The sequence below is a fragment of the Humulus lupulus genome, chromosome 4 (assembly GCF_963169125.1).
Source record: "Humulus lupulus chromosome 4, drHumLupu1.1, whole genome shotgun sequence".
Classification (NCBI taxonomy): Eukaryota; Viridiplantae; Streptophyta; class Magnoliopsida; order Rosales; family Cannabaceae; genus Humulus; species Humulus lupulus.
This window is the reverse complement of record NC_084796.1, coordinates 225,124,967-225,140,592: the sequence shown is the minus strand read 5'-3', so window position 1 is coordinate 225,140,592 and position 15,626 is coordinate 225,124,967. Positions and strand designations below refer to the sequence as shown.

Genomic DNA, 15,626 nt, shown 5'->3' with positions numbered 1-15,626 from the left:
CTACTCGTGAATCAATGTCATCCGATTGGGTGACCTCGGCATCCCCTTCTCAAGGTTCTTATGTCCCACGAGTAACTTCCATTACCCGGGACTCCTTACCTCCACCTATGACCATCGCCTGCTTTCAGGTTGTGATTTTCCCTTCATAACAATGTTGTAGCATTCACTGGTAGTGAGCTGGTCTCCTCTTACTGTGCATATCCCTGAGGTTGAGGGGAACTTCATTGCCAGATGTCGTATTGAGGTGATGGTCACAAAAGCCATTAGCGCGGGTCGTCCCAAAATCATGTTAAACGGAACTGGATAATTGATTACCACAAAATCAAGTATTTTAGAAACAGTTCATGCCTCTTCTCCCACCGTAACCACCAGTCTGATCATCCCTATGGCTGCCGTCCCTTTGCCTGAAAATTCGTATAGAGTCATTGAGGTCTTCTTTAGATTGGTTACGGACAATCTCATCTTTTCCAAGGTGGACCTGAAAAGCACATTTACTGAGCTTCCATTGTCTACCAGTATCCTTCGCACCCTTCTATTGGCGAGTTGCACGGCTACCACCAGTGGGTCATTATGCGGGAATTGAACGTGGCTAGCGTCCTCTTCCATGAAAATGATTGGTTGTTTTTCCAACCGCTATTTTTTTGATAACCGCTGCTTCGAGACAAATTCCACACTGTTATGAGTTTTCAACTCATTTATATACCTCTTTTTTGCCCCGCTGCTCATCCCCGCCAAATGAGGTCCTCCGGCAATAATAGTTATATCTTCTCCTACTATTGGGGAAGGATCCACTCAATTTTGATCTATCTGAGAAACAGGCTGACCTGTCGGAGCTTCCGAAGCTGGATGAGAATTCTGCCCAGCAGATTGATTGGGAAAAACCTGATTTTGGGCGTACTAGGCTAATGGTCTGATAACTCCATTTTAGTGTTGTTTTAAGGTGTGTTTTTGTGGTAATCTTGAGTATTTATGTTTTTTTTTGTGCAAGACTACGCTTGTTTTTGTCTTTGTTGTAGGTTGGTGTGTTGAATCATGAGATAAATGTGAAAAGGAGAGGAAATGGTGAAAAAGGAGCTTTGAGTGGTAGCTTTAATCAAAATGGCGCTAAGGACGAGTTATAATATGTTTTTGATGAAGGAAGGATGTTGAAAGGCTTAAATTTGAAAATAATGGAAATAGGGTCGCGGCATGGGCTTAAGGGTCGCGACTCTAATCAAGTCAGAAGCTCAGGGTTATTGAAGGGAATTTGAGCCGCAACTTGCTCTTATAAGTCGCGACGCTAGTGGAAGTCAGAGGCGAACCCAGGTGGGCATCAACACACGGGTCGCGACTGAGGTTTAGAGAGTCGCAGTGCCTGAAGACTTGAATCAGGATTTGAAGGGCCTTAAAAATGACACGGGCCGCGACCTAGGAAAGGCCAAGTTGCAACCCGCCTATAAAAAAAAAGAGGAGTTCATGTTTTCTTTAGTATAAATTCAAACTTTATGTTTTAATTACGGTTAGGTCTGATTTTAATTACGAGTTTAGAGATAAAATTTGATTATGAGATTAGTTTTTCTACACTTTCATATTTTTAATTTCTTCTTCAAGTCTTTGAATTTTATGTTTATGAATAATTATTTTGTTGTTTTAGTCATGTTTGATATGAACTAAACACTTCTATCTAGGGATTAATGTAGTCACTTGGATTTCTATTTAATCTTATTATGATGTTATATTGATTCTTCTTTTTTATTCTAATCTATATAATGTTTTCTTAATGATAGTAAATACATGATCAATATTTGCTTGATTTAAGATTTTAATTCAAAATTTGAAAGATGAAAATTGAATATGCTATCTTTATATAGACGTAGGTTCCATATTGGACGAAAGTACCGGTATGGCTTGTGCAGTAATTAGGTTTCTATGCTTAATGTCTGCTATATGTTTAAGTTCATCACAAAGATGTAGAGAACCTGGATAAAGATCTTACATCTTGAAAAAGAATAGGAATCGATTTTTATTAACCTGCTATTAGAATAGGAAGAAAGAAATTTAGTACTGATTAATAAAATTAATAGAATGAAAAGTTGATGATATTAACACCCTATGTTTTTAATTATTGAATCAATCTTTATTCTTGCAAAGTTTATTTTAATTTTAAGTCTTAGTTTAAAAATCACTCTATTTTCGATAGCAAATAGAAATTTAAAAGCATTTATTGGTAATTGGTTTATAGCCCTTGTTGGAACGATACTTTATTTACTATCTATATTACTTGAATTGATTACGTATACTTGCGTATCATATTTTCACAATCATGGTCCAGCCTAAATGAGAGTCTCAATCTCATCTTTCAGCTGTCGACAATCATCTTTGTTATGACCGATGTCATTGTGGAATCGAAAAAACTTTGAGGGATCTCTCTTCGCCCTCTGATGCCTGGAAGGTTCTGGCTTCTTCGACGGGAGGCAGTTAGAATTTGCTAGGAAGATATGTTCCCGAGTGTCTGTTAGGTCAGTGCAGGTGGCATAAACGGGCTTGAATTTCTCCACAGACTTGTTCTTCTTCGTCCATTTTTTATCTCCCTCACCATTCCCCTTCCTCTTATTGTTTTCCTCTTGGTTATTCAGGGAAATAGGTTGAGTCGTAGCTACAACACCTGCCACTGCCCCAGAGGGTTGGATAGCGGCCTGGCTGGTTCCTGCAATAGCAGATCGCACCTCTTCCGGGTTTATCCACTCCTGAGCTCGAGCCAAGAACTCATCTACACTTTTAACTCCTTTTCATTGGAGTTCTTACCATAGGTCGCCTCCCACTAGGATTCCTATCCTCATCGCCATGAGCTTGGAGCTATCATCACTTGCTGCAACATTGGCGAGTCTACTCAGATATGCTTTCAAGGATTCATTAGGTTGTTGTTTTACATTGGCCAAATAATCGGCCTCTACACGAGCTGCTTGTGAAGCTCAGAATGCTCTCTTAAACTTGGAAGACAACTTCTTCCACGAGCTTATCGAATGTTTCTTGTACTTTTTAAACCACTGCCTGGCAGGTCCGACCAGAGTCGCAAGGAACATGATACATCTTAGATTGAACCCAATGTTGTGGGCCATCATCATTGTGTTGAACATCCCGGGGTGGTCTAATGGATTTGTGTTTCCATCAAATGTAGGCATGTTTGGCATCCTAAATCCAATAAGATATGTAGCTGCTACATTGTTTGGAGCGAAAGGTTCAAGCTCCTCTTCAGAGTCACAATCATTAATAACCATTCCAAATAAGAGCTTCTTCATCTGCTCCTCCATCAAGGCCAGTCGCTCAAGGGTTAGGTCCTTGCTCTCTAGGTAGGCTAGGGGTTGTTCAACAGCTTCCATCCTATTGTACGCATTTGATGGCTTGTTGTCCCTCCAAGCCCGAGCTTGTTTAGGTGGGACATTCCCATTATCGCGTACTATAGACGGACCTCCCTCGTGTCGAGTATAGCTCATATCTTCGTTGTAAGCCTAATAATTTTTTTGTGAGTTCAAATGACCTCACAAGTCAGGCTGTGGATGGTACCGAGGACTTTGCACTGAGCTCAGGTGATTTCTCAGGTCTCTTTCAGACCTGCCTCCATGCTGGCTCCCCGTCCAGTAACTTCCATTTGCAAAACTTACAGCTTGCGGCTATGGTCGAGGACCTGGATTCTTAGCACGTGCCCGTGGGGTATAAGTATCTGTTGATGGGGGAGGATTTCTCCTACGGAGCTGGAGCATCTTGTTGTGGGCATGGTGGAGTAGGATGTCTAACCGAAGATGGTGGATGCCTTATTGGTGAGGCTATCCTCATTCCATCAGGACGAACTAAATTTTCCCGCCTTGCCTCTACTACAATATCACGAGTTCTCTGTACCTAGGGTTCTGCTCGCTGCACAGGTGGATTTGCTGGAGCGTTTTGTATTTGTGAACTTGTCCCAGCTTGCCCTAGCGGGTTGTTGTGAGCATTCCTGGGAATCTATGCAGAAGGCATGGAGCTGGGGGTCGAAGTTTTAACCGACCGACTGACATGTTGATGATGATTCCTGTGGCAACCAATGGGTTGAGCATTTCGATTGTTTCGCCCTGAAGGTACAGATCTTGAAGTGGCAGTCCTGACAGAATGACTAGGTTTGGATTGATTATTCATGTGGGACATATGAGACCCATTTTGCCTCTTTCCAACATTAACGTCGGTTGCAAGAAGGGGTAACTAAGCTAGCACCACTTCGATCTGTCTATTTGCCTTAGCGAGATGGCTCCTTAATTGGGCATTCTCCATCTCAACGACAGTTAAATATTCTAGATTAGGATTTGGTGGGAGTGACGCCAAACTCTAAGCGTCGTCTTGGCCCACCGGTTGCTTCCCAAGATGTTGCTAAACATGTGGGCCATTTTCAGTGGGAACAGCGGTATGATGGGTCTCCTGCCCACGAGGCTGCTCCATTTCATTGTCATGCATCGATCAAGTAAGCATCATGATGAATGTCAAATGAAACTTGTAAAGCACTAACTTCCTCTCAACGATAGCACAAAACTGTTGACGTAGTTTTTTTGCCAACAGTAGATTGAGAAATCTAATGAGGATATTAGTGCTTATTTGTAAACCATAATGAGATAATAAGAACCCTTTTCTACACACAACTTTTATGTGGTTCAGTAGTTAAAATACACCTACTTCACAAGACAATATTATTGCTTTTCTCTCACAATTTCTACAGAGTTTCAATAATACAAAAAGGTTGTCCCTTTCCCCGTCCATTATCCCTGACATTATAGGGGAATTCCCTGGACAGGTTTGGGTAACCGAGTGAATAAATATGGTATACATTTAATACAGATTATTCTCATTTACATTGGGATATGATTTGATAACATAATATAATATACTACTTCTATCTCGGATAATAAATTATAGATATGCAATACAGCTTGGGTATTAATAATGAGCGTATAAGGAGCCTCCGAGTCTCTTGAGATCCTTTAGTATGCATTCTAACCATGTTTCCACGAGTTGAATATCTCATCCGAGCTGGTGATCAAAGATTATCTTAACCTTATCTAGAATTAAGCTCAGAATGCCCAAAGGTGCTTTTGGACATTATAAGTCTCGAACTGGATTCTTATCCTAAGAGGCGGTCTGACAATAACCTGTATGTCGTGTTGTCAGGTCCCAACTTGAGCTACTCACATCATTGTTAAGCAGAGGTTCTACTTGGCTGCTTTTCCACATATTTATCTGCCAGGTGTACCCGAGCTGAGAAACTAGACTCGTGCTAATTTTTAGGGTACAACATCTACTACTACAGTGTACTTAGGGTAGGCTAAGTCGTGGAGAACAACCAAGTGGTGGACACACTGATGAAAGGTTACATCAAGGTTCGGGTCTTTGGGATGTTTGCTCATGACTTTCCTCGGATTGAATCATGTTAGTACAAAATTGGCATCAACTCAATTTATTTCCATATCTTTATTACCTTGGCCAGAGGTGCCAACTACTACCCCTAATTCGGCATGACCTTGGTTATTATTATTCAGCCCGCCTTCGGCAACATTTCTCCTACGCACTAATGGCATGACCTCGCCCTCTTCCTCGACCTCCTCATCGACCGAAGGTGGCCTCTTAGGAGGACCTCGAGGCTTGATGGACAGGGTTTGATCATTCCTGATCAGCTTGCAGGCCACCATGGTGGCGTCATTCACCACTGCCTTGCACTATTTCTCCTCGGTGGGAGCTCTAGCCAGAGTATTATATTGACCCCCCAAGGGTTTGAGACTATTTCATCCTCTTGTAAATAGCTACACGAGATAACAACTTGATTAGAATAAGTAAAACTTAGAAAATGTAAAGAATTCAGATGAAGAGTTTAAAAGTTAAAATACTTACGAGGTCAGTTGAAGTAACGGTGTTCGTTTGACATAAAGAACTAGTCTTTGAAATCATTCGGATGGTTGGGGAGGTCGATGATGTTGGCACATTTGGGAAACTTGGTAAGGTCATAAAAACCATCACCTCGGGTTTTAACATCTGTATTGGCCTTTAGAAAGAAGAAATATAAAATATCCTCTGGGGTGGGGACCTCCCACTCGTTCTTGAGGAATAGATACTTTAACCCTAGGAGGTGATAAGAATTTGGTGGGAGCTGAAATGGGGCGAGCTTCACATAGTTCAAGAAGTCCACAAAGTAATGATTTAGCAGGAGGAAGGCACCTGCCTTCAGGTGCTCATCACTCCAAGCCACAAAGTCATCCTCCAACAAGGTATAGCTCTGCTCATCCTCCAATGGAGGTCGAGCGTAGAATTTGGGGGTCATCTCGATCCCATGAATCGGCATTATTTTATTCACCTTAAACTGAGAATTAATACGAGACATGATTCTCTCGGCCTTGAAGAAACTGTCAAGTCCTACCTCGACTTCCTAATAGACCCAAAATGGGTATGTTTTAAATATTTATAAATCGCAAGCGCACGAATCGTTCATATAGAATAATGATCGTGAAAGCAAGGATGTCGAACCCAAAGGAGTTGTCTAAAATTGAAAAGGAAACTATTTTAAACCAAAATTAATAAATTCTAACATAGTTCCAAAGATTGATGAGAATTTGTGACAATAAAATATAATAAGAGACAATAAATAAATATTAGAAATCAAGATAGTAAAATAAGATTATTAAGGATTAGAATCCACAAAATATAAGTTTAATAATATTTATAAGTATATTGATTCATAAGTTTTAGTGATAGTTAAAATAAATCAAACTATCATTTTCCAAATAGATTTATAATTTTAAGCACAAATTACTTCTAAAAAAATAAGATTTTCCTTCACTTTTCAAAATTATAATTTCAAAGCATTTTGTGTCACTACAACAATTTTTAGTATATATTAAAGTAAGAAATGACACATATTTAAAAGTGTTATTAATAGATGATTATTAAAAAAAAATGGATCATTTTTTACAAGAGAATAAGACACGGAAGAAAATTTTTGGCGCCATATGAAATATACCTAGGCGCCAAATGAAAAAATTATGGGTCTAATTTCTCTCAGCCTCCATTGAAGCCCTAAACCTAAGATACCCAAACAAAGTTTACATTGCCACCTCTCTACCTCTCTTTCTTACACTCAGTTACCAAGATTATTCTCCTTCATTCACTCTCCCTCACACACTTATCCTCTTTCACTCTCGTCTCGTCTCCTCTATCTCTGCCTCATCGCACACACGACGTCGGTACGAGCTTCCAGAGCACACAACGGCGGTATTGTTGTTGAACAGACACGATGTCTATCTCTGTCTTGAGTTTTCTTTCTCTCCTGGTAAAACGATTGCATTCATATATATATATACTTGCATATATGAATATATATATATATATATTTTTGTTGAATGAGGTCTTCATTTGAGTGGATCCACTGTTTCCAGTGACACTATTCGGAAGCTGGGCATCAGTAACTATACTCGGTTTTTAACGGTAATGACTCATGTATACTAATTACAGTCTTTGAGTTTTGTTTCAGAAAGCCAAAACCAAACCTAGATTGTTTTATTTACTCAATTAGTAGGTCCAAAACCAACAACACATGCATACATATATATAAAGGTACTGGAAATACATTCTGTTATCCCTGTTTTCCCCCGGGACGCGTGGCGTGACATGATGGGTACATGGGCTCCCTCAAAGAGATCCAGGCCCACCCTGAGCCCAATGAACAGGGAAGAAAGTCATGATAGTCCCCGTCCATATGGTCCGGGCCATCGGTCCAGATGATCCCGGACAAGATGATCCCGGCCAAGGTGTCCCCGTCTAGATGATCCCGGACAAGATGATCCCGGCCGAGGTGTCCCCGTCCAGATGATCCCGGACAAGATGATCCCGGACAAGGTGTCCCCGTCTAGATTGATCCCGGACAAGGTGTCCCCGTCCAGAATGATCCCGGACAAGATGATCCCGGCCAAGGTGTCCCCGTCTAGATGATCCCGGACAAGTTGATCCCGGCCGAGGTGTCCCCGTCCAGATGATCCCGGACAAGATGATCCCGGACAAGGTGCCCCCGTCTAGATTGATCCTGGACAAGATGATCCCGGCCAAGGTGTCCCTGTCCAGAATGATCCCGGGCAAGATGATCCCGGACAAGGTGTCCTTGTCCAGAATGATCCCGGACAAGGTGTCCCCGTCCATATGGTCCGGGCCATTAGTAAATGAACCCGGACAAGATGTCCGGGTAGGAAAAGTTTGGTCTTCCCTGAAGCTGACAGGTCCTCGAGAAACACAGAAGTTGGTCTCCTCAACTATGAACAAGAAGTTACGCATGGACCGTACACTGTTCCTGGGAAACAGTGCTGCCACTACACTGACAGATCTCGTCCCCCGAATCTTCCTCGTGGATCGTAACACCCAAACTGAAGCAACTGTTTGTCGCGAGTCTTATGATGTGATCATGTTTGGGCTGGCCCAATGGGCCTTTGTTAATATATGTTATATATTTCAAATCCTTTGTATTATGGCTCCATTAGTGAGCAAACTATAATTACATCTCTATTGGGCCAGGATTAGTCCAGCCCAAGCCCATTGCACAAGACTGCCTATAAATAGTGTCAGTTGTGCACAGTAGGGGGGGACGAAGGGTTGGCTTGTAAGCGATTACTCTGCTCAAATTTGCAGAAAACTCCATTGTCAAAAGCTCTAATACAAATTACTCGTGGACTAAGGCTCATTAACGCCCTAACCACGTAAAAATCCTGTTTGCATTTTCGAAATCCTTTCTTTTTATGCTCTCTTATCTTTCATAATTATAGTTGCCGAAAAACTCGGTTAACACATTCATATACCAATATATCACAACACTTCAAATCCCTGCTGTTGTTGATGCTGCAAACGTAGGCATGAGAAGAAAGAAGCCAAAATTAATATTTGGATACAGAGAAAATAAATAACAGGTAAGACCAAGCCCAGTGCTGCAGAATCACAAAAATTAAATAAGTAAAACATATACAAAACCTATTTCATTAACGCTGTTGTTTCCACTTTCTTCTTAGAGATGAAACAAAATTTTCCTGCCTTTGTTTTTGTTTGATTCAGAAGGTGAAATGAGAGTGTGGTAAACGAACGAACACATCAGAGGAAAACAATGGGCTAGATTACTCAATATCTATCATTTTCTTGAGCTATCCAATTAACTACTCTTTCACATATCATGTACTTTATTTAGCTAAAGAAAAATCTAGTTTTAACATTAATGTATGAGAATTTTATTATATTGACAAATAAAAGCACTTAGATTTGTAGTTTAAATTAATGTATGTTTCTTTTCTCACTGTATACATAAATAGTAGATATATGCATTGTGACTTATGTCTATAAAAACACATCGTACTATAATAAATATATGCTCCTAGCTCAACCACTTAAAACAAAAGTAGTAACTTAAGAGAATAGAAAATAGAGATCTCATTTTGTAGTGTCACATATATAGGTGGTGATGGTATAATTTCATTTATTAGATAGAAGGTTCTCACTCACATCCATTCAACAAACACCTTTGAGCTAGTCCTAATGACTTTAGTGCAGACCATTGCGTATTCAAAATCTCAGTGCTCTTATATAATGTATTATTAACTGGTTTTTGCAGGCATTGTTAAAGAAAGGTGCAAAGTATTCAAAATCTCAGTGCTCTTGCTGATCACTTTTCATGCCAGCTACTTCTGAAGTTACCCAGCAAACTGTCGAGTACATCAAAAAGACAAGAACTCAACTTCAGGTGAGAGGAAAATTTGGCTCAAAATGCTCTAGGATTATGACACTTTAGACACATTAAAGGTAGTGCTTATGTCTACATGATTTACACCAAATACATGGTTGTGTGTTAATATGCTATGTAGAAAGGTCTTCTAATGCTTTTTAGCTATTACTTCATTTGAGACATATTTATAACAAATGGTTTGTAGAAATTTGCTAAAGCTGATTTACTTCTGTCTATCACCATTCTACTCTAGTGATTGCTTGCTTTCCCCAATTGAGTATATTAGCCCAATTCTATTGGCACTGGGTTCTATTTTTCATTTAGCATTAAATGCATATACAGTACAAGAACTTTTTCATGTATGAGGTTCAAGTGGTGGAGCTATTGTTTCTCTTTGATGTTTTTGATGTTTCCCTTCAACTCAGTGGCATTTTATCCTTTTGAGCTCTTGTATCTTTCATTTCATATGAGCATGCTTTTTTGGTAAAAAAAACTTTGTGAGTGTTTAGACATATACATGTCCCTCTCATATTAGTGATGCTTTTAATTTGTCTCATTCTTGGTTGATGAATACTTAATTCTTACTTTTGGCACTTTTTATTAATAACTTTGTCAACTATATTTTTTGTTTTTACATTGATGGGATCCTTAAAGATCCTTTGCTGGGACTATATTCTTTGTTTTATAGATGATTCATATTTACTTTTGTTAATCGCTATAAAAAGGTGTACTGTAGGTTTACTGCATTCAGTAAGAAGAACATAATGCAAGAGTGCATTTCTTGAACTACTCTTAGATTCTACCAATGCTATTAGAGCATGATGGAAGATTTTATTTGTGTAGATATTTCTGCTTGGTCTCTTGTTGGCAGACTGAGTTTAATGTGATTTAATTATTAATGGGCTTATTCTCTCCATACATAATATTTTTTTTGCTAGATACATCAAAATTGTAAGTAGAGAAGGATTGGAAATATCTCAGCCAGCATTAGATCCAAATTTGACAGAGATACATCATAGAATTATTAGTATTTGCTAGAGCAAAGAAGTTTCACAGGTTGATAGACATGTTTATTATATCTATCATTAAAATTTTCTATGTATAGCTAGCTAGCTTTCTCAATATTTATTTTGACTTCCTTTATTGTTGTTATGCATCTTTATTGAAAAGCAAGACCAATTAAACACAGAAAATTTAGCAATTTATGTATATCAGGATACTTCATGATTTGAAAATAATTGACCATACACAATGACATAAAACTATGGTACTTTTAAGTTCCTCTTTTTCTCTATTTTTCCTTTTCTATTTTTCTGTTGAAAGTGATATGTTTGATAACATAAAAAAATTAGATTTTTTCTGGTATTTCTCTGCTGAAACAATCCTTTATTGTTGTTGTTGTTGTAACTCTAGTGAAACATTATACTATATTTATATATATACACACAATTCATACTTTCATGTATATTAATCTCTCTCGAAATTGTTGAGTTTGAAATTCAAAGTTGTAGCTATGTGTGTTTTATTATGCATTCAAATTTGGAGCATTTGAGTATGAGCTATCTAATAAAGAGGCATTTATGTCAAAGTAACATAAATACTATCTATTGGATTCACTAAACTAACATACATTCTATTTCAATTTACAATGCAGCTAAAGAATATTATATTTTTTCATCTCTTTCTTTGTAACTGTTCTAATATCAGCTAAAGAAAAAAAAAACAATTAAAGACAGAAACTTCTCTGATTCCTCTTAGCTCTCCTTAAATCCCTAAATCCTAATATACCCAAACTAGCTCCTTAAACCACTGCCGCCTCTTTGCCTCTCTCTCCTCATGCTCAGTATCGAATCTATCGCTCCTTCACTCACTCTCTTTCACACTTAGGCTCCCGACTCTCTCTGCTTAACGCAAGCTACCGGAGCACACCACAACAGTGGAGCACTTTCTCCATTCCTTTGAGTCATTGGAGCATGTTGGTACGAGTCACAGTGGTGTGAGTCATGGTGCTCTGTCTTCCTCACACAAGTCACATCAGTATCTCCTCTGCTGGAAGGAAGAACCCAGGCAAGAACATCTCTGTGAGGTATTTTTTTATGGAGATTTCAATTTAGTATCACATAATCAATGTATCATTACTATATCAATATATATATATATATTTATAAAGTGTTTGCTGGATTTGGCCAAAATCAATGTATTTGATCTAAGTTTCTAATTAAGAATTTGGTATGTTTGGTTTAGTTGATGAGATTTAGTTCCTTTGAACTGTGTTGAGTATTTATGAGACAGAGAAGATTACTAATAGCTATTTAAACTTTATGGCAACTATATTATAAGTTGTTTGGGGGAGTGTGAGTTTGTTTGTGTTTCAAGATTGTAAATATCTAGGTAGAGGAGTATTTTTCACATTGTATGGTTTCTACTGCTTAAATGGAGTATTTCCCTACTTTTGGATCCATGGAGTGCTTGTCTTGCTTCCATGTTTCATTTCGTTGTTAACTTTGTGTATGGTTGAGCATGTTATTACGAGTTCTATTGTTCGTTTGATCTTTATCTTGGGAATTTTTCTCAGTTTCCATTAGGGGCTTATAGTGTCCTTTTCATTTCTAATTAAACTTTTCAGCAGGTTCCTCAAATTTTAGTGTTGTTGTGTTTGATTTGTTGTACTTGCATCCTAAAAATAACAATTTGCACTCTCCTTTATTTATTTTTTAGAATAAATTTAAGTTGGAGCCAAATTAAAAACAGAACTGTTAGGCCAAATGCATCGACAAGCTGTGAATTATGATCCACGTAAGCCTTGACCAATATCACTCACATGCAAATGTAAGCATAAATAAGCGTGAAAACATGATATTATACATAGTAAATAGTAATGCAACTTGTGTTTTTCTTCTTATTTTGAATGTTTATATATGTTTAGAATTTATAACTTGTTTGGTTTGCAGAATTAGAGCAGTACAATCATTCAAACTTCACTCGACAAACACTCACACTCACACTCCCATTGAGCTGCTGAAGCACACCACGACCATGCCACCTTCCCCATCCTTCTCCCTCTCTATGTATTTCTCCGATTAGAAGCAAGTACCCCGACAAGAAAACTCAGACCTTCGTGTCTCTATGAGGTATTTTTATTTTTTTCTATTTTATTCAGATTTCAATTTTATATCATATTTATAATCTTAACAGATACCTTCTGGAGTACTATAGTATAGATTCTAATGTTCGAGCTGCTGATGTGGCTCTCAGAGCATTGAATAGGAGTGACATAGCCATGATACGCATAAAACATGAACCAAGCTACCCTGGTAGAGCATGTCAGAAGTAAGCTTTCTTTCTTCCACTGGGTTGATGCCCTTATTTTCTTAGACATTCAGATTTCAAATGTTTATGAGTTTTATTGAATTAAGTAAATAAAAGTCTTGGTAAATATAATATTCTGTGGTCTAGATATTGTTGATTAGTAGCTACTAGCTAGAGAAATGCTATGATTTTTTCACCAAATTAGAGTGTTGGAATGATTTTCTTCCTGAATTGGTTTTACTGCAAGATTATTAGGCTCAATTACTTCCTGCTGTCTTTTTGTTCATTTTCTGTAGATTATTACCAAAAGTTTACACAAAACCAAAGGTTTTTTTCTCTATTTTTATATATATATTTAAAAATATAGTTGCATCTGTGAATCTGTTTGATATTTTTTTGTTTGCCTAGTCATTAAAGATAAATACAATAGTTATTTTATTTCTTCTTCTTTTTCTAAACCCCCTTAGCGTGATGACAGTAATTTTGTGACCAACCCATTACTATCCGATACTTAGAGACATCATATTGTGTGTTATCATTTCCTGAAATGAATTGTGTATTCCTTGCCTTAAATATGTATATATTTTTAAATTTTCTTGTGATAAGTTTAAGTGTAAATGTTTTGCAGGTTGATCAGTTAGCATATAAATATTAAATATATAAGATTCTATTTTTTTTATCAAATTTATCTTATGATAATTTGCCAAAGCACTACTATTGAGAAATATAGGTTTTCATCACTAGTATCTTATTGGAAATTAGATATTTCTACTTTGGTATCTAAGTGCATAATTTGTAACCATTCTATCATTTTTATCAAGTAGAAATCTCTATTGAAATGCCATTGATTGCCAAGCCATTGCATATTGGCAACTTTAAGTCTTGGAATCTTTTCATATTCTCTATGAAATTAGGCACTCACAATAATTATCATGCAATCAAGGGAAACCATCCATGACAATTGTTGATTCATTTTTTTTAGAAGTGTTATTTGTTCTATTTTATAGTTCACTATCAGGTTTGAGTTTGAGTATTAATCATTTAATTTCTTATGTAGTTGAGCAAGCCGATGTCACAATGGAAACAAGAGCATAATGAATCAACTTTTTTTATGTACTCTGTTAGTTTACTATTAACTTTAAGTTGAAGCATTAATTATTTAAATTTTGTTGTAGCTATGCAAATGGACTCACAACAAAGACAAGTGCACAAAAGATGATGAATTGAAGGATGGAGCAAGTTTCATACATGGTTTACTTTTGTGTATCTTGTAATGTTTCTGTTTTTCATTTTTGAAGTAAAAAATGTTCAAGATTATAAAACTTTATTATGTTATGCTTTCAAACTTAAAGTTAGAACTAAGATCTCATGAAGTAGACACATTCATGATTTGAATTAGTTATTGTTTAATGTAATACTTATGGTTTATCAATCTATTGATAATTACATTATATGATTAATTTTGATTTTTTTTTTTATCAAAATACAATAATGAAAATCTTTTAATTAAAAATAAACCTTATAAGTATACTTATAAAAATAAAATTTAAAATATATTATCCACACTAAAGTAACAAAATTTTATTTCTAGACTTTTAATATTTTATGATTTAGAAACATATTATAAGCGTAACAAATCGTTATGATTTATATAATATAACAAACTAAAAACGCTATCAAAATAATCAAATGTAACAGTTGAAAAATCTTATTCAAAAAGTATAAGATTAAACATCAAATTTATAATTAAATACTCTAACTAAATGTTATTATTTGAATATTATAGCAACTAAAAATGTGTTATTGAATAGTTTAAGATAACATCGAAAATAACATTCAAATACTGTTATAGAAAAGACAGGACTTTTAATAACAGGGGCTATGTTAGCGTTTTCAGAAGCGTTATCAATAATCCCGGTTAGCAGTTTTTAAGTGTTATGAATACTGTTTTTTCTTGTAGTGTGTAAATCAATCTAATGAAATAACAAATAAATCAATTAACATTATTTATAAGACAAAACATAATATTTTTGTTCTAAGCATGGATGTGTACAATTTAATGACACATCTTACACAAAGAATATTATGTTTTTGCACTAATGAAGAACAAAGTGTAAATATGTGCTAACAATCCAAAATACATGATATTTAAGATGAAAGAAGATATTTGAAGAAGAAAATTCCATAAACTTTGTTGCACAAAATGGAAATCAACATACAAAATAAATACTATCTAGTTACATATTGTTTCATCATCACCTTAATAATCTTAAAAATAATAGAAACTCATAACTAGAATAGAAAATACAAACAAAAAAATTACAAACATAACTTAGGAAAATTTGGAGGAAACCCCCCAAATTTTTCCTCTAAAAATACATAGAAAATAACCAAAAAGAAGAAGAAGATGAAGAGAATAGAGAGGTTTTGAAATGTGGTAAGTGTGTAGTGTGGTAACTGTAATGCCCCGAATTCACCGATGTGTTTAACGGCATGAATAGTTGGCCGGGAGGGCCATACTTGCTTAATTATGTTGTTAATTGATTAAATGCATGTATATGTTGATTATATTATG

At 36.5% G+C, this 15,626-nt stretch overlaps 1 protein-coding gene across 4 annotated transcripts in view; it reads left to right on the top strand.

The window, feature by feature from the left end:
- Positions 1–14,458, top strand: part of LOC133831256 (LEAF RUST 10 DISEASE-RESISTANCE LOCUS RECEPTOR-LIKE PROTEIN KINASE-like 2.4) — a 53,645-nt gene extending 39,187 nt beyond the window's left edge. The window contains exons 5-9 of one of the 4 annotated variants that reach the window (XR_009892451.1): positions 9,632–9,760; positions 11,397–11,828; positions 12,694–12,873; positions 12,998–13,072; positions 14,227–14,458. The gene's annotated coding sequence lies outside the window, so the exon portion shown is untranslated. Of the gene's footprint in view, positions 1–9,631; positions 9,761–10,680; positions 11,084–11,396; positions 11,829–12,368; positions 12,426–12,693; positions 12,874–12,997; positions 13,073–14,226 lie in introns of those variants that run through there. The other 3 variants (XR_009892454.1, XR_009892453.1, XR_009892452.1) reach the window with 3 other exon arrangements.
- The last annotated feature ends 1,168 nt before the right edge of the window (positions 14,459–15,626 follow it).